The following is a 1878-nucleotide window of genomic DNA, read 5'->3' on the forward strand; positions in this document are numbered from 1 at the left end:
TTCATCAGTAAGTGCTTCAAGTTGTCTTCATTTTCAGCAAGCAAGGTTGTGTCTTCTGCATGTCACAGGTTCCCTCCAACCCTCATGCTATTTTCTTCTTCATATTGTCCAATTTTCATATTATTTGCACAGCATACAGATGGAATAAGTATGGTGAAAGGATACAACCCTGATGCACACCTTTCCTGATTTTAAACCATGTGATTTTTGCAAACATATGAGATGACTGAAAATACCATAGCATGGATCTGGCGCAACTTAGTCCTCAAAGTGACCAAAGGGTCTTTTAAATCCTTTTCTGTTCAAATGACTATCTCTTGGTCTATGTACAGGTTCCTCACAAGCACAATTAAGTGTTCTGTAATTCCCATTCTTCACAATGTTATTCATAATTTGTTATGATACACATAGTCATATGCCTTTGCACAGTCAATAAAACAGAGGTAAATATCTTTCTACTATTCTTAGCTTTTAGCCAAGATCTACCTGATATCAGCAATGATATCCCTTGTTCCATGTTCTGTTCTGAATCCAGCTTGATTTTCTGGCATTCTCTGTCAATGTACTGCTGCAACTGTTTTTGAATTATCTTCAGCATAATTTTGCTTGCCTATGATATTGTTAGACAACTTCCACATCCTGTTGTATCACTATTCTTTGGAATGGGCACAAATACGAGTATCTTTCAATTGGTTGGCCAGGTAGCTAGCTATCTTCCAAATTTCTTGGTATAGACAAGGTGAGTCCTTCCAATGTTGCACTATTTTTTGAAATATTTCCATTGATATTCCATCAATTCCTGGGGGCTTGTTTTTCACCAATGCCTTCACTAAAACTTGGATTTCTCCCTTCAGTACAATTGGTTCTTGATCATATGCTACCTCCTGAAATGGAAGTATTATCAATCAATTCTTTTGGTACATTGTGTATTCCTTAAATCTTCTTTTGATGTTTCCCACATCATTCAACATTTTGACCATAGAATCCTTCAATGTTGCAACTCAAGGCTTGATTTTTTTCTTCAGTTCTTTCAGCTTAAGAAATGTGGACTGTGTTCCTCCTTGTTGGTTTTCTACCTCTAGGTCTTTGCACTTTTCACTGTAATACTTGACTTTGTCTTCACAAGTTGCCCTCTGAAATCTTCTGTTCAGCTTTTTTACTTCATCATTTCTTCCATTTGCTTTAGCTACTTTAAGCTCAAAAGCAAGTTTCAGAGTCTCTTCTAATACCTACTTAGGTCTTTTCTTCCTTTCCTGTCTTTTAAATGAACTTTGGCTTTCTTCATGTATGATGTTCTTGATGTCATCCCACAAATCGTCTGGTTTTCAGTCCCTGGTGTTCAGTGTGTCAAATCTATTCTTCACATGGTCTCTAAATTCAGGTGTGATATCATCAGGGTCATATTTTGGCTCTCATGGATTTGTTTTACTTGTCATCAGCTTCAACTTGAACTTGCAAATAAGCAAGTGATGATCTGTTCCACAGTCAGCTCCTGGCCTTGTTTTGGCTGAAGATATTGAGCTTTTCCATCACCTCTTTCCACAGATGTAGTCAATCTGATTCCCATGTATTCCATCTGGGAGATCCATGTGTGTAGCTGCCATTTATGTTGTTAAAAAAAGGTATTTATAATGAGTAAGTCATTGGTCTTGCAAAATTCTATCATGCAATTTCCAGCATCATTTCTATCACCAAGGCCATATTTTCCAACTACCAGTGATTCTTCTTTATTTCCAACTTTCACATTCCAATCACCAGTAATAATCAATACATTTTCGTTGTATGTTTGGTCAATTTTCAACTGCAGAGTTGGTAAAAATAATTCAATTTCCTTGTCTTTGGCTTTAGTGGTTGGTGCATAAATTTGAATAAGGGTCA

This window comes from Orycteropus afer, unplaced genomic scaffold, assembly GCF_000298275.1.
Source record: "Orycteropus afer afer isolate SDZICR_OR568_19922 unplaced genomic scaffold, OryAfe1.0 scaffold00029, whole genome shotgun sequence".
Taxonomy (NCBI): domain Eukaryota; kingdom Metazoa; phylum Chordata; class Mammalia; order Tubulidentata; family Orycteropodidae; genus Orycteropus; species Orycteropus afer.